Here is a 22,630-nt window from a genome sequence, read left to right as displayed (position 1 = left end):
CAGTATGAAGAATTTTATCAGACTGGTCCTTTTTTTTTTTTGATTTTTCAAGATAGGGCTTCTCTGTGTAGGCCTGGCCTTCTGGAACTCACTTTGTTGACCAGGCTGGCCTTGAACTCAGAGATCCTTCTGCCTCTGCCTCCTGAGTGCTGGGATTAAAGGTGTGCATCAGCACCACGTGGCTAAGACTTTATGTCTAAAATTTTAATGTTCTATGAAAATTGCATTGAGAATTGTATTGAGAGTAAAATCAGAATGGGAATTTAAGAATTATGTGATGATCACATGGATAAGCCGTGGTGTGCTGTCCACTGTCAAAATACACAACACCTAAAGAAGCCACCTAAACTGAGTCTTCCTGTTCTGAGAATACTGAGCTTGCCTGTGTTATTATGTGAAACATTAGACAAGAGCTATAAAAGCATGTTCACTGTATAGTGAGGTATGTGAAGACCTGGAAACCATGAGTATTATAAATAACCCAGTACAACCAGTATCAGGAAATAGTAAGATGAAAATTTGCTTGGTTCTGTCTATACATAGCATACTGAGAATAAGAGCATTTCTGCTCTTGGTCTGAGAACTTCTGAGATTTCATTTGCTGCATTTTCTCAAATGTACACATACACAGACATACAAATAAAAAATAAAAACAGAAAATCATTGTACAAATGGAGTCCTGTGTCTTTATTCTAACCACAACACAACCATTAGATGTGTAACCTTTGGTTACTCGTTTATCTCTCTCTGTCACTGTCAGTCCCTCTGTAGAATAAAATCAGTCATACCTACCTTATAGACATTATTACTAGAAAACTGAATGCATGCATGCAAAATTTAAAACACACAGTAAAGGACTGGAGAGAGAGCCCAAAAGTTAAGGGTGCTTACTGCTCTTGCAGAGGTTGGTTTCCAACAGTCACACCAGAGAGCTCACAGCCACACACAGAGCTCCAACTCCTGCTTCTTCAGCCTCTAGAGGCACCTGCAATCATGTGCATATAACCCCAGGCATATATATAATAATAATAAAAATGATAATATGTAACAGAAATGAATTGTTACTATCATTCCCACTTTCTTTTTACTTCAATTTTCAATAATATTTTATTCTTTAAAATTTTCATACATATTTATTTTTTAATATTTTTAAATTTATTTATGGAAAATACTTATACAATATATTCTGATCATATTTCCCTTCCCTATCTCCTCTCAGATTCCCCCTAGTTGCCCCACCCGTCAAACTCTACATCTTTTTTCTTCTCTCTCTTTAGAAAAAGGGCAAATAAATATTAATTATAATTTTAAATAAGACAAAGCACAAGAAACATAGACAAACATATACATAAAAAGCAAAATCAGAAGCCATAATGTACACACAGAAGACCAGTAAGATAAAAAGTGCCCAAACAAAGCACTATGAGACCAGAAAATTAACAAAGTATCACCAAGTTTGTTTTGTGCTGACCGTCTACTGCTGGGTCTGGGGTCTACCCTTCTGTGGCTAGTATACCCAAAAAGACTCTATTGAAGAAGGAAAATTTGAATATGTTTTAATTGAAATAGAAGTACATCATTTTCTTCACCCCTTTTCCTCCATCCCTTTCCTCTTTCCAGCCCCTCACAGCTACCTTCCCTCGAAACCCTCCCATGCCACTGACCAGTCATACTGATAACTTATTTTATTGTTGTTGTTGTTAAACACACACACATATACATGTTTATATATGTGTATGTACGTGCACTTGTGTGTTTATATCCTTTCAAAGTAAAATTGAATATGGAAATCATCATCCACGCCCATGATTTCTGAAACACTACCATTCTGTATACTATAAACAGCTTCTCTGTTTATAGTTCTCTGTATAAAAATACTACCCTTGTATCTGAAAACTGACAGTCTTAGAACTATCTTAGAAGGCAAATTAACAAGTAACTTGTAAACACCAGAAGTTCCCAGTTTCTGAACCCATGGCCATATGAAACAGCTCATGACTCATTATTGTTCAATACCTCAGCATTAGTCAGAAATACCTCTTTTGAAGTGTCTGCAATTTTTTATGAATCATTTATAGAAAGTTCCATAGAGCTATTACCTGAGATCCCAGAGCAACAGTCTGCCCACATCTTTAATAGTTGTTAAATAATTATCTTATAATATACCAAATTTTATTCTGGCAAAAATATATGGAAACTCAGACTCTTTAGGTCATAGAGCATGTGCCATGTCTAGCTGAAGCTTGGCACAGTTCCTTGGATACAGGCATGCTCTGGGTTCCTACTTTGTGAAGGGGAATTGACTAAATGGATTTCTAAATTAGTAATTAAGTTTGAGCGAAAAATGGGAAATACATACAAACCTAACTGTTTGCTGATTCATTTAGTCTTTCCTAATTTATTTTATGTTCTGGAGTTTTAAAGTATCTATAACATAGACATTTGTTTAAGCAAATATCCTTGATTTTTCCTGTTTGCATTCAAAGCTATTAGTGCTACTAACTCCACTATCTTCAAATACAGCATCCTAGTCAGCACCTCATCCAGTTCTTTCTGCTAGATATGTTAGGTTTTATGCTTCATAATGCTGCTCTCACATAATTTTAAAAATTATCTCTATTGATATATTCATGCTGTCCAAAAATTAAAATGATCTTTATAAATATCATAACAGTATTTTATACCTACCAACCACTTTGTCAGCTGGGTATGATCAGAACCTATAAATATCAAGTAGGAGATTCCTCTCCTCACACCCACAGAGAAAGCTGTATTGTCTATATTTTGGTATTTATCAGTTCTTGCCCTGTGTGTGACTATATGCTAACTAACACCATGGGATGTAACTCTGCAAATCAATTCTCTGGAGTCTACAGATAGCCAAAGATAAAGAAAACACCAAGGGAGTAATTTAAAAGTTGGTTATGGCTCATTGTTGATGACAGAAATACATATTTCCTCAAAGAACAAAAAGTGACTAATTTCCCAGGGTTTGGCTGGTACTGTGGCAATGCATATAGCAGTCTTTCTTTAATTTTCTTTTTTCTTTTATTATTATTATTATTGTTATTACTACAAATTTTCACATCTTCTCATTGCCCTCCCCTTCCCCCATGCCCCTTTCCCCTCCCTTTCCAGTCCAAAGAGCAGTCAGGGTTCCCTGCCCTGTGGGAAGTCCAAGGTCCTCCCCTCTACATCCAGGTCTAGGAAGGTGAGAATCCAAACAGACTAGGTTCTCACAAAGCCAGTACATGGAGTAGAATCAAAACCCAGTGCCATTGCCCTTGGCTTCTCAGTCAGCCCTCCATGTAAGCCATGTTCAGAGAGTCCAGTTTGATCACATGCTCCATCAGACCCAGTCCAGCTGGCCTTGGTGAGTTCCCATTACCTGACTTCCTTGCTCATGTTTTCCCTCCTTCTGCTCCTCATTTGGACCTTGGGAGCTCAGTCCAGTGCTCCAATGTGGGTCTCTGTCTCTGTCTCCATCCATTGCCAGATGAAGGTTCTATGGTGGTATGCAAGATATTCATCAAAGTGGCTATAGTATAGGGCCAGTTCAGGCGCCCTCTCCTCACCTGCTCAAGGAACAAGCTCCATGGATGCCTGGAAACCACTCTAGAGTCCAGTCTCTTGCCCACCCTTAAAAGGCTCCCTTAATTAAAATATATACCTCCCTGCTTCCATATCCACTCCTCCTCCATCCCAACTGTCCCATGCCCCCAAGTTCTCCCCACCCTCCTGTTCTCACTTCTCTCTCCCCATCTCCCCTTACCCCCATCCCATCCCAACTCCCAAGCTCTCAATTTTTGCCTGAAAACCTTGTCTACTTCCAATATCCAGGAGGATAACTACATGGGATTTTTTTTTGGGGGGGGGGTTCACCTTCCTATTTAGCTTCTCTAGGATCATGAATTATAGACTCAATGTCCTTCATTTATGGCTAGAATCCACTAATGAGTGAGTACATACCATATTCATCTTTTTGGGTCTGGGTTACCTCACTCAGAATAGTGTTCTCTGTTTCCATCCATTTGCATGCAAAATTCAATATGTCATTGTTTTTTATTGCTGAGTAGTACTCTAATGCATATATATTCCACACTTTCTTTCTCCATTCCTCCATTGAAGGGCATCCAGGTTGTTTCCAGGTTCTGGCTATTACAAATAATGCTGCTATAAACATAGTTGAACAAATGCTTTTGTAATATGATTGGGCATCTCTTGGGTATATTCCCAACAGTGGGATTGCTGGGTCCTGGGGTAGGTTGATCCCGAATTTCCTGAGAAACCGCCACACTGCTTTCCAAAGTGGTTGCACAAGTTTGCATTCCCACCAGCAATGAATGAGTGTTCCCCTTACTCCACATCCTCTCCAGCAAAGGCTATCATTGGTGTTTTTGATTTTAGCCATTCTGACAGGTATAAGATGGTATCTCAAAGTTGTTTTGATTTGCATTTCCCTGATCACTAAGGAGTTTGAGCATGACCTTAAGTGTCATTTGGCCATTTGAACTTCTTCAGTTGAGAATTCTCTGTTCAGATCAGTACCCCGTTTTTTACTTCGGTTAATTAGCATTTTAAAGTCTAGTCTCTTGAGTTCTTTATATATTTTGGAGATCAGACCTTTGTCTGTTGTGGGGTTGGTGAAGATCTTCTCCCAATCAGTAGACTGCCTTTTTGTCTTAATGACAGTGTCCTTTCCTTTACAGAAGCTTCTCAGTTTTAGGAGGTCCCATTTACTCAATGTTGCCCTTATTGTCTGTACTACAGGGGTTAAACATAGGAAGTGGTCTCCTGTGGCCATATGTTGTAGACTATTTCCCACTTTCTCTTCTATCAGGTTCAGTGTGTTCAGATTGATATTGAGATCTTTAATCCATTTGGACTTGAGTTTTGTGCATGGTGATAGACATGGATCTATTTTCATTCTTCTACAGGTTGACATCCAGTACTGCCAGCACCATTTGTTGAAGATGCTTTCTTTTTTCCATTGCATACTTTTATCTCCTTTATCAAAAATCAGGCGTTCATAGGTTTGTGGGTTAATATCCAGATCTTTTATTCGATTCAATTGGTCGACTTCTCTGTTTTTATACCAGTACCAAGTTGTTTTCATTACTGTAGCTCTGTAATAGAGTTTGAAGTCAGGGATGGCAATGCTTCCAGAAGTTCCTTTATTGTATAAGATTGTTTTGGCTATCCTGGATTGCAACCACATGGTGGCTCACAACCATCGGTAATGAAATCTGTTGCCCTCTTCTGGCCTGTAGGCATACATGCAGAGAGAATTCTGTATACAAAATAAATAAATAAATCTTTTTTTTTTTATTTTCAATTGTGATCCGAGGCTTGCACAATGGAGCCACCCCTCCAGCCCTATGATAATCTTTCTAATTCCTATGTCTCAAAACACTTCTTCACCTGAAGGTGTCAGGTACTTGGAAAAATTGAAATGTGTCCAAATACAAACTTAAGACTGCATAAATCATTTAATAATTGTGTTTTCAAAATATTTTACTATATGTTATTTATGTGTGTGGGAACATGCATGTACAGCACTCAGAAATCAGAGTAGATCTTTTAGTTTTCTTCTTCCACTAATATGTGTCCAGGAGTTTGCAGCAAGTGTCTTTACTCACTGACTCATCTTGATTACCTTTATCCACAGTTTTGATAAAATCGTATATAATATGAATCCATAAAATAAACAGCATTGCTAACTTTATTCAATGTTTCTTCATAGGTACAATAATTATTTGCATCTCAGACATCATTGTATGCACAAGGAATAAAATGCTTGGTAAAACAAGAATAGTCCGGAAATTAAACTACAATCTTCAACTACCTGCAAAACTACAAGTAGGTGTCTTCATCGGTCACATATAAATGATACGTTTGCACTGAAAACTCCATTCTATACAGAGGCTGCAGATTAGAAGATAAAAGGGTAGTTACAGAAGAGAAGAAGTTGTTGGGTTAATCTACCCCCCCAACAAATGAGTGATGCAGAATAATGTGCTGTATATATTTCATATATAAATTTTTATATACACACATAGAAAATACTAAATGGGTATCTGATTCGATTGTGTTTACTACATGTGTAATTCTAAAAGTCACCTTTCGTCTTCTATTCATATGAAGTAAGGAGACCAATATGATAGACCAAGCATGGATTCTGCTTGCATGAATATTTTAGAACTCTATCATTCCCAAAATAACTCACAATCTTTTGATCAACATTCATAAGAAAAGTAATGGCCCCTGGAGAGGTCAGCAGCTCATTCCACAAATGAATCCAGAAGTTTTTATATGTACCAAAAAAAGCCCAGGACCAGATGGTTTCAATGCAGAATTCTACCAGAACTTCCAAGAAGACCTAATACCTATACTCCTTATGTATTCCATAATATAGAATCAGAAGAGTCATTGCCAAATTCATTTTTTTCCTCATTTTTTTATTAAAAATTTCCATCTCCTCCCCTCCTCCTCCCCCTTCCCTTCCCCTCCCTTCCACCCATACCCCCACTCTGCCCCACTCCAAGCCAAAGAGCTATCAGGGTTCCCTTCACTATGTTAAGTCCAAGGTCTTCCAAGCTCCCCCTAAGTCCAGGAAGGTGAGCAACCAATCTGACAAGGCTCACAGTGAGCCTGTCCATGCTATAGAGTTCATGCTCATCGCCGTTGTCCTTGGTTTCTCAGTCCTCCTCCACCGTCAGCCACATTCAGAGAGTCCAGTTTGGTCCCCTGTTCCATCAGTCCCATTCCAACTGGACTTGGTGATCTCCCCTTAGATCTGTCCCACCGTCTCAATGGGAAAACGCACTCCTCACAGTCCTGACTTCCTTGCTCATGATCTCGCTCCTTTTGCTCCTCATCAGGACCTTGGTAGCTCAATCCGGTGCTTCTATGAGGGGCTCTGTCATTTTCTCCATCCAATGCCAGGTGAAGGTTCTATGGTGATATGCAAGATATTCATTAGTATGGCAATAGGATCTGGACATTTCTGGCACCCCCTCCTCAGCTGCCCAAGGAACTAGCTGGGGGCGTCTTCCTGGACACCAGGGAACCCCTCTAGAGTCAAGTCTCTGCCAACCCTAGAATGGCTCCCTTAATTAAGATATATAATTCCTTGTTCCAATATCCACCCTTCCTATATCCCAACCATCCTATTTCCCCAAGCTCTTCCCATCCTCCACTTCAGACTTTTCTCTCCCTATCCCCCCATCCCCCCATCCCAACCCACCCCCAAGTTCCCATTTTTTGTCCGGCAATCTTATCTACTTCCAGTATCCAGGAGGATAACTATATGTTTTTCTTTGGATTCACCTTCTTATTTAGCTTCTCTAGGAATTTTTACGAATTATAGGCTCGATGTCCTTTATGGCTAGAAACCAATTATGAGTGAGTACATCCCATATTCATCTTTTTGGGCCTGGGTTACCTCGCTAAGGATGGTGTTTTCTATTTCCATCCATTTGCATGGAAAATTCAAGATGTCATTGTTTTTTATTGCTGAGTAGTACACTAATATGTATATATTCCACACTTTCTTCATCCATTCTTCCACTGAAGGGCATCTAGGTTGTTTCCAGGTTCTGGCTATTACAAATAATGCTGCTATAAACATAGTTGAACAAATGCTTTTGTAATATGATTGGGCATCTCTTGGGTATATTCCCAACAGTGGGATTGCTGGGTCCTGGGGTAGGTTGATCCCAAATTTCCTGAGAAACCGCCACACTGATTTCCAAAGCAGTTGCACAAGTTTGCATTCCCACCAGCAATGGATGAGTGTACCCCTTACTCCACATCCTCTCCAGCAAAGGCTATCATTGGTGTTTTTGATTTTAGCCAATCTGACAGGTGTAAGATGGTATCTCAATATTGTTTTGATTTGCATTTCCCTGATTGCTAAGGAGGTTGAGCATGCCCTTAAGTGTCTTTTGGCCATTCGAACTTCTTCTGTTGAGAATTCTCTGTTCAGTTCAGTGCCCCATTTTTTAATTGGGTTAATTAGCATTTTAAAGTCTAGTCTCTTGAGTTCCTTATATATTTTGGAGATCAGACCTTTGTCTCTTGCAGGGTTGGTGAAGATCTTTTCCCAGTCAGTAGACTGCCTTTTTGTGTTAGTGACAGTGCCCTTTGCTTTACAGAAGCTGCTCAGCTTCAGGAGGTCCCATTTATTCAATGTTGCCCTTAATGTCTGTGCTGCTGGGGCTATAGGTAGGAAGTGGTCTCCTGTGCCCAAATGTTGTAGAGTACTTCCCACATTCTCCTCTAACAGGTTCAGTGTGTTCAGATTGATATTGAGATCTTTAATCCATTTGGAGTTGAATATGTGCATGGTGATAGATATGGATATATTTTCATTCTTCTACAGGTTGATATCCAGTTATGCCAGCACCATTTGTTGAAGATGCTTTCTTTCTTCCATTGTGTGCTTTTAGCTCCTTTATCAAAAATCAGGTGTTCATAGGTTTGTGGGTTAAGATCTGGGTCTTCTATTCAATTCCACTGGTCAACTTCCCTATTTTTATGCCAATACCAAGCTGTTTTCAATACTGTAGCTCTGTAATAGAGTTTAAAGTCAGGGATGGTAATGCCTCCAGAAGTTCCTTTATTGTATAAGATTGTTTTGGCTATCCAGGGTTTCTTGTTCTTCCATATAAAGTTGATTATTGTCCTCTCAAGATCTGTGAAGAATTTTGATGGGATCTTTAAGGGGATTGCATTAAATCTATAGATTACCTTTGGTAGTATTGCCATTTTTACTATGTTGATCCTCCCAATCCAAGAGCAAGGGAGATCCTTCCATTTTCTGGCATCCTCTTCAATTTCTTTCTTCAAAGACTTAAAGTTCTTGTCAAATAAACTTTTCACTTCCTTGGTTAGAGTTACCCCAAGATATTTTATGCTATTTGTGGCTATCGTGAAAGGTGATGCTTCTCTGATTTCTTTCTCTGCTTCCTTATCTTTGTATATAGGAGGGCAAATGATTTTTTGGAGTTGATCTTGTATCCCGCCACGATACTAAAGGAGTTTATCAGCTGTAGGAGTTCTTTGGTGGAGTTTTTGGGGTCACTTATGGACACTATCATATCATCTGCAAATAACAAAAGTTTAACTTCTTCCTTTCCAATTCGAATCCCCTTGATCCCCTTGTGTTGTCTTATTGCTATTGCTAGAACTTCAAGCACTATATTGATGAGATAAGGGGAGAGTGGACAGCCTTGTCGTGTTCCTGAATTTAGTGGGATGGCCTTGATTTTCTCTCCGTTTAATTTGATGTTAGCTGTCAGCTTGCTGTAAATAGCCTTTATTTTATTTAGGAATGACCCCTGTATCCCTAATCTCTCCAAGACCTTTATCATAAAGGGGTGTTAATTTTTGTCAAATGCTTTTTCTGCATCTAATGAGATGAACATATGGTTTTTATCCTTAAGTTTATTTATATTATGGATTTCATTGATTGATTTTCGTATGTTGAACCAGCCCTGCATCTCTGGGATGAAGCCTTCTTGATCATAGTGGATAATTTTTCTAATGTGTTCTTGGATTCTGTTTGCCAGTATTTTATTGAGAATTTTTGCATCGATGTTCATGAGTGAGATTGGCCTGTAATTCTCTGTCTTGGTTAAGTCTTTGTGTGGTTTAGGTATCAGGGTAATTGTAGCTTCATAAAAGGAATTTGGCAATGACTCTTCTGTTTCTATGTTATGAAATACCTTAAGGAGTATAGGTATTAGGTCTTCTTGGAAGTTCTGATAGAATTCTGCATTGAAACCATCTGGTCCTGGGCTTTTTTGGTAGGGAGGTTTCTAATATCAATTTCTAATTCTTCGTGACTAACAGGACTATTTAGATTGTTCACCTGGTTCTGGTTTAACTTTGGTATATGATACTTATCTAAAAAATGTCCATTTCTTTTACATTTTCCAATTTTGTGGCATACAGGCTTTTGTAGTAAGATCTAATGATTCTCTGACTTTCCTTTGTGTCTGTGGTTATGTCCCCCTTTTCATTTCTGATCTTATTAATTTGCATGTTCTCCCTCTGGCATTTGATTAGTTTGGCTAGGGGTTTGTCAATCTTGTTGATTTTCTCCAAGAACCAGCTTTTTGTTTCATTGATTCTTTGGATTGTTTTCTGTGTTTCTATTTTGTTGATTTCTCCCCTCAGTTTGATAATTTCCAGTCTTCTACTCCTCCTAGGTGAGTCTGCTTCTTTCTTTTCTTCCAGATGTGTTGTTAAGTCTGCAATGTGTGCTTTCTCCGTTTTTTTTAAGTGGGCACTTAGTGCTATGAATTTTCCTCTTAGCACTGCTTTCATAATGTCCCATAAGTTTGAGTATGTTGTGTCTTTATTTTCATTAAATTCAAGGAATACTTTAATTTCTTTCTTTATTTCTTCCTTGACCCAGGTGTGGTTCAGTAGTTGACTGTTCAGTTTCCATGAGTTTGTAGGCTTTCTGGGGGTAGCATTGTTGTTGAATTCAAATTTTAATCCATGGTGATCCGATAAGATGCAGGTGGTTATTAATATGTTTTTGTAACTGTGGAAGTTTGCTTTGTTACCAAGTATGTGGTCGATTTTTGAAAAGGTTCCATGAGCCGCAGAGAAGAAGGTATATTCTTTCCTGTTTGGGTGGAATGTTCTATAGATGTCTGTTAAGTCCATTTGGTTCATTACCTCTATTAAGTCTCTTAATTCTCTGTTAGGTTTCTGTCAGATTGACCTGTCCATTGGTGAGAGAGGAGTGTTGAAGTCTCCCACTATCAGTGTGTTTGGTTTGATTGCTGCCTTGAGTTCTAGTAATGTTTCTTTTACATAAGTGGGTGCTTTTGTATTAGGGGCATAGATATTCAGGATTGAGACTTCATTCTGATAGATTTTTCCTGTAATGAGTATAAAGTGTCCCTTTCCATCTCTTCTGATTGATTTTAGTTTGAAGTCAACTTTGTTAGAAATTAGTATGGCCACACCGGCTTGTTTCTTAGGTCCATTTGCTTGATAAACCTTTTCCCAACCCTTTCCTCTGAGTAGATGTCTGTCTTTGTGGTTGAGGTGTGTTTCTTGTAAACAGCAGAATGTTGGATCCTGTTTTTGTATCCAATCTCTTAGCCTGTGCCTTTTTATAGGTCAATTGAGTCCATTGATATTAAGTGATATTAATGACCAGTGGATGTTAACTCCGGTTGTCATATTTTATTTGGTAGTAGAGATTGTGTGTTTCTTTTCTTTGAGATGTGCTGGTGATGGGTCGCTAGATGTCTGAGTTATTTTGGGCAATGCTGGACTCCTTTGTTTGTGAATTTCCTTCTATTACTTTCTGTAAGGCTGGATTTGTGGCTACATATTGTTTAAATTTGTTTTTTCCTGGAATATTTTGTTTTCTCCATTTAGAGTGAATGAAAGCTTGGCTGGGTATAGTAATCTGGGCTTGCATCCATGGTCTCCTAGTTTCTGCAAAACATCTGTCCAGGACCTTCTGGCTTTCCTGGTTTCCATTGAGAAGTCAGGTGTTAGTCTGATAGGTTTACCTTTATAAGTTACTTGACCTTTTTCCTTTGCAGCTCTTAATATTCTTTCTTTATTCTGTATGTTTTGTGTTTTGATTATAATATGGTGAGGGGATGATTTTTTTTTTTGATCCAGTCTATTTGGTGTTCTGTAAGCTTCTTGAACCTTAATAGGAATATCTTTCTTTAGGTTTGTGAAGTTTTCTTCTATAATTTTATTAAATATATTTTCTGGACCATTGAGCTGTAATTCTCCTTCTTCTACGCCTATTATTCTTAGGTTTTGTCTTTTTATTGTGTCTCAGATTACCTGAATGTTTTGTGATGAGAATTTGTTGGATTTGCTGTTTTCTTTGATCAGTGCGTTTATTTTCTCTATGGTATCTTCAGAATCTGAGATTCTTTCTTCTATCTCTTGTATTCTGTTGGTTATGCTTGTTTCTGTAGTCTCTGTTCATTTACATAGATTTTCCATATCCAGCTGGCCCTCGGTTTGTGTTTTCTTCCTTGCCTCCATTTCAGTTTTCAAGTCTTGCACTGTTTCCATTATCTGACTCATGAACATCGATGCAAAAATTCTTAATAAAATACTGGCAAACCGATTCCAAGAATACATTAGAAAAATTATCCACTAAAGGTATCTTGACTTCAGAATTTGGATCTAAGGATATCATGCTTTGGAAAAGAAGGTTTTCTTTTGTTTTCACAGAGGATGACACCCTGTGGATTGCTTCTATCCCAATATGGTATGATAGGCCACGCCCTCATGAAAGGTTGCCATGAACATCTTCAAAAAATTACTTTACTCAACTGCCAACTGAGATGAACCTAGCAGACAGGTTATACCATGAAAGACCTAAATAACAGCGTCCCCACTCAGGAGGAAGCAGTTTGGAGAGAAATAACTGTGCCCATATTCCCAAATATTGTTTATAAATTTTCTTTTACATTTAAAGGGTGATATGATATAGATATGAATAATTTGCATTGGTATAGATTTTAAGGTCAATTTTGTTATATGTAAATGTATTTCTGATGTAGATTAAGGTATTTTGATTGTGTAGTTCATTTTTAACACTGTAATGTATAATTAGGAAATATAGGTTGTTACTGGATAATCATCGCTAATAGTAAAACTTGTAGTTATGTTAGTTAGATTTTCTAGATATATAGAGATATATTTCAGTTAGGCATTCTTCATATCTTTCAAAGGCTACAGAATATGGCATTTTAAATCTTTTAATAACTTAGGGTTTTTCATGACAATGAGACACATCTGATCCTGGCAGCACCAATCTACTTCAAGTGGAAGATGGGCATCAAAGAGGTTCCTTATGGAGTTTGATAACCATTTGGGCAAGAAACTGCTCTTGGCTGGACTGTTGCATAAACTGGACACAAAGAACCCACAGAGAGAGGACTGCTGAACTTGCCTAAGGGTGTGATGGTCTTTCAGGGTTCCTGATTCATGAGGGAGTCTGCAAGACATTCTGCAGGACACAGCAGAAAGTGACTGAACTGTCTTTGGAATTTCCTGCTTCATGAAAATGTCTGCTGGATACTATGGGCCTGAAGGCCGAAGATGGATGCCCCAACGGTGTAGTGATCGCCCGCTAGCTTATGCCCCGAAATAACAACACACAAACTGTATTCTTTTAAAGACTGCCTGGCCCATTATTTTCAGCCTCTTACTCACATCTTGACTAACCCATATTGAATAATCTGTGTAACACCATGAATGGTGTCTTACCGGGAAGTTTCTAGCGTATGTCCATCTTGGGCTGGAGCTTCATCGCATCTCTCTCCCTGAGAAGAGGCATGGTGGTCTGCCCCAGAGAGGAGAGGCAGGGCAACTGTCTGACCCATCTACCTCACTTCCTTCTTCCTGTTCTGTCTACTCCACCCACCTAAGGGCTGGCCAAGGCAGTTTCTTTATTAACAAATGAAATCAACAGATAGATAGAAGACACACCTACATCACAACGGTAGAGAGGAACTTTGGGTGAGTGTCCAGGCAGCGAGTTGTCTCTGTCATTTCTAGACTTTGAAAGTTGCATATTTCTTGTTTACTTAGGTAGTATTATATCCTTCTGGAGTCTTTGATGGAGTTGAAGAATAAATAAATAGTTATAGCTTTCCTTAGTTATGATAAAAGATAAAATAGATCTAAATATTGTAACTGTAATTCTTGCTTGATAACTGTTTTGTTATATGTAATTTTGCTATGTTAAAGCTAAAGCCTTTTTTGATTAAAAAGAAAAAGGGGAAATGATGTGGGAGAGTCTTCTGTTTGTGTTGATTTCATTTGTTAATAAAGATACTGCCTTGGCCCATTTAATAGGCCAGCCCTTAGGTGGGTGGAGTAGACAGAACAGGAAGAAGGAAGTGAGGTAGATGGCTCAGACAGTCGTCATGTTTCTCCTCTTTGAGATGGACACAGGTTAAGTGACCACCTCGTGGTGCTACACAGATTACTAAATATGGGTTAAAACAAGATGTGAGCCGGGCGGTGGTGGCACATGCCTTTAATCCCAGCACTCGGGAGGCAGAGGCAGGCGGATCTCTGAGTTCGAGACCAGCCTGGTCTACAAGAGCTAGTTCCAGGACAGGCTCTAGAAACTACAGGGAAGCCCTGTCTCGAAAAAAACAACAACAACAACAAAAAAAACAAACAAAAACAAAAACAAAAAAAAACAAGATGTGAGAATTAACCAATAAGAGGCCGAAACTAATGGGCCAGGAAGCGTTTAAATGAATACAGTTTCCGTGTAATTATTTCAGGTGTAAAGCTAGCCGGGTGGCAGGATGCAGCCCTGCCATTCCTTCTACAAGGAAGTAGGGAATGATCATTAGGGTTCTCCTTTAGAGAATGAAATTTTCTAGAATTAGATAAAAATGATTGCTATAAAACCTTATAAATAAGGGCTGAAGAAACTAACCAGTTGACACACTGCTTTCCTAGCATGTACAAAATCCTGAATCCAGTCTGACCACAACATCAAAACAGATATAGAGGTACATCCCTGTATTCCCATCCCAGGACACAATAGTTGGAGATAGGAGGGTCAGAAATTCAAGTTTAACCTAGGGTTCATGAGACTCTGCCTTTAAATTTTTCTTTTGGGCATCATTTTATAAATTTTATCATAGGAATTCCTAAGTAGTGAACACAGAAGGATTGTATAAGTAGTGAACACAGCGAGGGATTGCTTACGCGGTGCACAGAGAGGGATTGCATAAGTAGTGCACAGAGAGTGATTGCATAAGTAGTGCACACAGAAGGATTGCATAAGTAGTGAACACAGCGAGGGATTGCATAAGTGGTGCACAGAGAGGGATTGCACAAGTAGCCAAACAAGCACTATTTAAAGTGTTAAACTGTGGGACAAAATCTAAGTGAAAAGTTATTTTTTCTGAGACATGTTAAATCATCAGCTGTTCTCCATCCTCCCAGGCACCACTGGGCATAGAGTGGTGCAAGTCAGTACCTTCGTTGAGTGTGCACAATGAGGAAAGCTGTCTGTATGCTCTGAGTCTACATTCTTACTTATAGTGCTCTCCACTATAAGAGATGATAGAACTGCGATTTCAAAATAAAAATGAATAAAATCAATGTAAGTTTTCTTTGTATTTATGATTTCCTTATGTTTATAATTATAATCTGCACACTTGGATCTTTATTGATTTTGTGATTTGATTCATTCAGCTACTATATAAAAAAGGCATAATTCATAGAAAATAATGAAATCGCCACATACCTTTATGCATGTAATAATAAGCTATTTTATCTTCGTGTCTACAAGTAGAAAGTCTAATAATACCAGTCAATTTATTCAATTTACTGTGTGCAGTAATATATGATAATTTTTAAAATATTTATTTTATTATTTTAAAATTATGTGTACATGTGCATTGTATTATTTATGCCCATAGCATTACAAGCTTGTTTTGATGTGGGATTTCCCTCTGTATGCTGTGATTACCATTAATGAATAAAGAAACTGCTTTGGACCTATAGGAAGGCAAAACTTAGCTAGATGGGAAAAACTGAGCTAGCTGAATGTTGGGAGGAAGAAGGACAGAGTCAGAGAGAAGTCATGGAGCCCTGTTGGAGACAGATGCCAGAACTTTGCAGTAAGCCACTGCCATGTGGCAATGCACAGATTAATAGAAATGGGTTAAATTATGTAAGAGTTAGCCAATAAGAAGCTAGAGCTAATGGGCCAAGCAATATTTTAAATAATATAGTTTCTGTACAGTTATTTTGGTTCTAGGTGGATGGGATGAATAAGCGGCCTCCTACATTGTTTTAATCACTATTTTACAGAGCCGAGAAACAAATATTGAAAAGATGTGGCAAACTACATAATATATCAATCAGGGAATTGGCTCATACTTAAATTGTAGTATTCTGATTCAAGAATACACAAAACACATCACCTCATATCAATAATAGGCTGTGAGAGTTTTAAACTAAATCTAAATATCACAAAAGAAATGACATTTTGAAATCAATTGTCATCTTATTGCACAAATCCATTCAATTGTGCCATCTTACTGTACAAATGAAATTCATGTTTCTATTAGTTTTGAATAGACTATGTAGTGAATCAGAACAGCCAAGTTGTGCTCAGTTATCACAAATTGGCAAAATTATATATATTAAAAATTATTTGTTAGTAGAAACACTTAAATTGTACTTAGAGTGTTTTGTGTTGAAGGATTTTACATATAACAGCTTCCTAAACTGCCCTAAGAAACCATAGGGCAGGCTGTACCTATAAATCCCATCTTCAGAGGTGGAAAGACATAAGCACAAAGAAAAGAAGTAACTTTCCCAGGGTCACAGGATCCATGATTGGCCTTATCGGTATGTAAACCTAGGCAAGACACACTTGGGTTTGTGTGCTAGGACTGATGAGATGAAATCCCCCAAATGGCTCCTTTTTCATGTAATGGTCTTTAATATGCATAATAAAAATTATTTCTGATGCTTGTGAATTTTTTAAATTTTATATGCTTTGACAAAACAAAGTAGAAAGTTTCCAGTAACAACATATTTGCCCAACCTTTACCAAAATAAATTTATAGTACAGACCCAGAAAAGAATGATGTGATACTATTGTGCAAACCAAACAACTTTCATTTAACATGTGGTCACACACTAGCACAGGATATTCACATACATTATCATAGTTCTGTCATGAGAACACAAACCGTTTCATGTGACATGTACTGGCACTAGTGCAGGATATCCACACACATGTTATCACAGTTCTGTCATGATAACAGACACTGTTTCATGTGACCCGTGCTGACACACTAGTGTAGGATATCCACACACATGTTATCACAGTTCTTTCATGGGAACAGACATGTTTCATGTGACATGTACTGACACACTAGTGCAGGATATACACACATGTTATCACAGTTCTGTCATGAGAACAGACCCTGTTTCATGTGACCTTTACTGACACACTAGTGCAGGATAAACACACACATTATTCACAATCATGAGAGCTAAGGAAGTAAGAAGACTATTAAAAGTGGAGAGTCACAATGGGCCTTTGAGAACATTTGATTTTATGTCCTTTATTTAACTACTGATAAAATAAATGAAGCACAGAGAGGAAGTTGGCTTCCATAGATTTCATTTTACTTGTAAAAACAAGTACAACTTTTCAACTAAAATAATATTGCTACACACATCACATTATTTTTAAACACAGAATTAATAAAACAAACATTGGAAAGTGAATGAAAAACTTAAAAATTCTTTATTCTTGACAGTAATTTGGATGGCTGAAAATTGCCTTTGCATATTTTACCCACAGTGAAACTGTCATAACATAAACAACAGTTACTCTGGATGTCCTCTTCAGTGAGGTCATACTATAACAGTTTCTATCTCCCTAAGACATTGGAATCCAAAAAAAAAAAATTCCAGTTAAAAAATGTAGTCTGTATGAAGATATTTACCCTAAAAGATTAGACTCTGCATAGGGAAGCCAAGTGTGATTTTTGGTCTCTATGCCACATGTCCTCTCCAGAGATCTGACTAGCGTTCCTCTTCTCTCTCCTCACTCTTCTCCCTCTCTCCCTCTGTCCTTCTCTCCTTGTCCCCTGTCCTACCCTGCTTCCCTTTCTCTCTCTCTCCAGCGGCTATAGTCTACAGTCATGCCACAGTTCCTGACCTTGATCTATCAGCACCCTTTCTGTGCCTGACTGATAGGAGGAAAAAACTCTCAGCAATTTTTATGCCTCATCAGAACCCTGAGGGACTGTGGCAGATGACTGAACAAGCAGCTAGAGATTATCATTAGGGTGTGCAATCTGCGCTGACTCCTCTTAATTTAGTGAGAAACTGGTTAATAAGTTGTCAGGTCATTCCTGTAATTATTCTAACTTGTTTCAAGGAAAGGAAAAGTATGCTTAATGTCACTACAGAGAACCACTGAACCAGTTCTAAAGCAATTTATTTGCTTATAAAACTATGAAAATATTTGTGTCCATTACAAATTGGCCATAAAACTGTGAAAACAGACTCTCAGTCCCATTGTTAAAGACACTAACAAGATCTTTAAGTCAAAGGTTCTTGACAAGTATTTTTAATTTACTTTATTTTTTAAGATAAAATTGACTACTAAGTTATATTGTGAACTTTCATATTAAGTCTAATTCATCTATGTTTCAATAACACAGTCATTGTTAATATTCCATTCTTTTGCTGTTCCCTAGCTTATAAATAAAGCACTTGTTTAAACAGGGAAACATTTAATTTGTCTTCCTTTGTTGAAATGAAGCTTATTATTTGTATTTTCTTAAATAGTGTGAGAATTCTTTAAAAATAAAAAACAGACATCTGGTGGAAGTCTATCCATTAAGTAAAACTTAGTAAGATCTGAAAACAGGGTAGATAATTCCATAATAATGCCTGAAATATACACTCTATATTTTCTTTACATTTTTACAAATCTGGACCAGTTTAAATTTTTATTGTTTACAAAATGATTGTATAAAATCCTAAAACAAATGTCTTAATTTTATATATCTATTTTTATTTTTGAGAGTCTGTGTTTGATGTGTGTGTGTGTGTGTGTGAGAGAGAGAGAGAGAGAGAGAGAGAGAGAGAGAGAGAGAGAGAGAGAGAGAGAGAGAGAGAGAGAGTGTTCAATTCCCACAGAGGCTAAAGAGAGCTTTAGATCCCTTAGAGTTAAGTCACAGGCAGTTATGAACCAGGAAACAGTTAGGAAACAATCTCTAGTCTCTGAAAGAGCAGCAAGTACTTTTAGCCATCTCTCCAGCCCCTAAGTAGAACATTCTAAAAAGTACTTTGAAAGATTTTTTTACATAATGCTAGCAAACATCACCTCAACAACCTTGTGTGTGTGTGTGGAGACTTACCTTTGTGTGACAGGAAGGTAACTGGGATTTGGCTGTCCTGTGGGAACACTCTTGAGTCACAGAGTCATGTCTGCTCCTCTGTCATGTGACTTTCTAATGTCAAATAAATGTGTGTGTTCTCTCAACTTTATTTTCCTTTCAATTTATTTGAATGATTAGCAATAGAAGCACAATCAATTAAATCCATTGCATTCTAGTCGTATTTTATAAGTGTTAGTTTTCCTGAGACACTTACAAGGTGCACACTATTGCTGTCTTTATTTTACACATGGTGGAGGCAGGTACCACGCACCCTCCAGTGGGTGGCAAAGCACAGCTATTAATACAAAGTTTATACTTTGAGTGTCTCTTCTCTGTTTTCCCCAGCCACTTGGTCTCATAAATTATCTTGGAAATTTGGCTTTGTTGGATTTTGAGGGATCTACTGATACTTGGTGAAAGGCCCAAATAGCAAGGTGTCTACCACATGTCTAAACAAATGATAGGCTCACAAGAAATAGCTGTAGAATTAGAGGATACATTATAATTTAGAAATTAATTATTAATGAATATTAAAACATGTCTAGAAATTAATTATTAAAAGAATATTCTCAAGGAACTGTTTTCTCCAAATTAACTTTTACAGTGGTATATTGACTTCTCTTTTTAAATTTCTTCTAGTTTAAAAAACTCTTAGAGTTAAGAAATGAATTAGTAATATGGATGAAGAATTTTCTGGCATTAGTTTTTTTCACAGTGTGTGCTTTGGAACTTGGCTTTACACTTTTTTAAGTTTTCTTCACACGACTCAACATAGTGATATGAAGGCAAAATTCCTCTCATTAATTAAGGAACCAGATGTGTTTTTGCTTACTTTAAGTTCTTTTTGAAGCCTCCAACTGATAAAAAGGACACAGTCTTTCACACATAAATACAAAGCAGCACAAGAATTCAAGTGGACAACAATTTACAAGTTTGAAAGCTATAAGTGAGGCTAATAAAAATTCAAATATGATATCTTCTCCTCCCTTTATTGAAATTCCTTACAATATGTGAAATTCTGTAGAAAAACAGGAGACTATGACAAGAGCAGACCTTTGGTCCTCAGCTTCCAACCTACCACTTCTCCTGAGCCCCTTACAGTGACCTCTCACATGTATATGTGGACCCTAGCGCCCAGATGTCTGCCACACTGTCCCACTACCAACTACTAGCTGTATTGACACCAGAAGTAAAGCAGTGGTAACTTTGGATGAGAGGAGAAGACTCAGAAAAGAAGCTGAGGCTAACTATAAAAGCAGACCATGGCACCTAAGCAGAGCACTCTATGGTGCGGTTTCACAGATGAGATCAATTATGCGTCATCTGAAAAATTGGAAACCTTGTTGACTTATTAATATAAATATTTTTAATGTAAGAAAAGGAGGTATTGGAGAAATAAAACTTAAAGAAGGAGTGCAAAAGGCCTTGAGTTGCAGAATATAACTCTGTAATGCCAGCTACCACTTTTTCTAAAGGAAAATGGGTACCAGAAAAAGGCTTATTTCAGCCATCTTGGTCCAGAAACCAGGTAGCTTCATGCTTCTGCAATGTGTCTGGCTGAAACACAGATCCACTTAAATCTATCATCAGCCTACATAGGCTCTCTGATAGGCAGGTTCTTCACAGTTACGTTTTCATCACTGATTATTCTAATTCCATGATTGTCACCATAAACAAAGAACATCTGAGAAAACAACAATAGGGTGTTCTCCTACCTCAAGCACCCTGCTCAGAAACCTTCCAGGTTTGCTGCTGCTGTGTGAGAAGTCTTGTCACACCAATGTGAATATGCATAATGTATGGGTACATTCATACACACATAAAAGCTTTATTAGGAATAAATCCCAATGACAAAAATGAAAACTCCATTTTCCCAACATGTCAGGGGGGATTGAGAGGAGGGGGTATAGGTGGAAGCTTTGGTTGGAAGCAAAGATAAAAAAAAAGAGAGAAAGGGAAAAAAGAAAGACAGAGTATTTCAAATTACTAATTGCTCATGGGTTAAAAAATAAAATACAAACTACTAGTTAGGAATTGATGTTTTGAAACAACTAATGGTCAGGGACTTTTTCTGATATATGTAAATATAAAAGCTTAAGTAATCATAAAGCCTCTTCATAAATATTGATTAGAGCTAAGGTGGGAAAATATAAAAATATTGCTAAAAGTTTATCATAGTAAACATAATAAATGTCCTCCCATAGTCCCATAAAGGAGCTTATGTCAGAGCTAGGTAAACTGAGCCCACAAAACAGCTCAGGGGGTAGAAACACAAGACAGATGGCCTGGGTACAGCCCCCAGAACTCACTGCGGAAAGGAAGAACCAGCTCCTGAAAGTTATCCCGTGACCTGCACATGCAATGTGGTACGTGTGCACCTGCTCTAACTCAGACTGTGTGCATCCACACATTCTGGTAATAAACTGGTAAACTTTTAAAAGAGCCGGAGGAAATTCTGAGTGAACAATTGTAGGGATTTCCTAGGGTTGGAGCCTCTAAACAGGTGCTGTAGAAAGTAAGCAATCCCTCCATGTAATTTGTCTAAATCTTTCTGAGGAGACAAATGTTGATTTTATTATCTGAACTTAGTCGTTTTCTTGGCTGGTTGTAGTGATCCATTTTCATGAAAATATTTCTTGTATTCTAAGAGACTGGAACTATTTTCCTAGACCTCACTGCACAGTCCACAGTACACCTTGATGTCACTTAAGATGGTTTTTCAGCTGTGTATTCACCCTGTCTGTTTAACCTGTTGCCTTTAAGGGAACAGTGTAGCAACCGAACTTACTTGCCTTACATTTTTCCATGTAATCATCTTTAACAACCTAAAGATAATCCACAGCTTGAATCTTAAGTTATGAATTCTTGCAAGCCCCGGCTCAGAGCAGAGCAACACATGGTGTGTGTGTGTGTGTGTGAGAGAGAGAGAGAGAGAGAGAGAGAGAGAGAGAGAGAGAGAGAGAGAGAGAGAGAGAGAGAGGGAGGGAGAATAGTCACTAGGTCAAAATCAACCTTATACAACAATTATCTACCATAAATGTTTGAAGCTGCATATGGACATGGTGGCAGAATGTCTGCTATATTGCATGCTATTTGAGTTGGAGTCTGTAACTTATTCACTTGTAAAACTCTGTGGAGAATTTTGGTGAAGTATCCTTCATTCATTCCTCATATAATGATATTTGTATTGTTCAAAAAATACAGAGTAAAGCTCTTTGTTAGAGGCAATCAGTATGTATCAGGCAAAGAACACACAGACTGCAGACAAGCCAGAAACTCAAACCACAGCACTCACTCTTGGTCAATTTTACCCCAGGAGAAATACTTAGCTTTCTTTCCTCAATAGGACAGGGATGCATTTTGATGCTACTGAAGCAATCTTTAATGTATTTAGCTGATGCTGTTGATCATGTCTTTTATAATTAATATCAAGCAAATTAATTAACTAAAAAATGAAGTTAAATAATACTGCCTATGACTCAAGGTGTGTTTGAAACCCAGCAGTTATAACTTGAACATCTCAGAAATAGGGAAGGAGCTTTAAAACACAGGTCTGTTTTTTTTCTCTATCACTTCTTTAGAATTAAACATTAGAGTTAGCTGTACCCCATCACTTGCCTTCTGGGTGAATGAGAATGTCACTTTTAGAGAAGGCTCTACAACAGTACAATAGAACATCC

This window comes from Arvicola amphibius, chromosome 13 (assembly GCF_903992535.2).
Source record: "Arvicola amphibius chromosome 13, mArvAmp1.2, whole genome shotgun sequence".
NCBI classification, from domain to species: Eukaryota; Metazoa; Chordata; class Mammalia; order Rodentia; family Cricetidae; genus Arvicola; species Arvicola amphibius.
Note: the sequence above shows the minus strand (reverse complement) of the source record.